This window comes from Mchenga conophoros, linkage group LG23, assembly GCF_057382185.1.
Source record: "Mchenga conophoros isolate Kocher_MC1m ecotype Shallow Benthic linkage group LG23, M_conophoros_male_GT1.1, whole genome shotgun sequence".
Taxonomy (NCBI): Eukaryota; Metazoa; Chordata; class Actinopteri; order Cichliformes; family Cichlidae; genus Mchenga; species Mchenga conophoros.
The window spans coordinates 25,113,471-25,113,942 of NC_140547.1; positions in this window are offsets into that span (position 1 = coordinate 25,113,471).

Here is a 472-nt window from a genome sequence, read left to right on the forward strand (position 1 = left end):
TCAACCCCCCCGCCGCCTATGGCCTCCAGCAAGGTGATGAATCCAGGCTGATCCAGTAAATGTACCCCCACCCCTACCCCCAACACTCCTGCCAAACAGAGCCTGTCCTCATATCCACCCACATCCCCTATCAGGGTACCAGGGTCCTAATGGAGGCAGAGAGGCGTGAAGGAGAGAGTGAGAGAAGATCGCACTGACAGTCAATCCCACTGATTGTTGATGAGAGGATGAAAGTGGTCACACATGTGGGGAAAGAGATGGAAGAGCTGGCAGCATAATTCAACTTTTCCATGTTAGTTGTGAAACTCGGACTCATAAAGGGTTGTCCTGGTGGCTCAGCAGTACCAGTGTCTACCATCACTGCAATTATTAAGTCACAAAATACAGGAAATTCCAAAATGAATAGTGTTCTTCTGCTGTTTCAGTGTAAATTGCTACACCTGTTTTTCTTTTTTGGGGGGAAGAATATAAA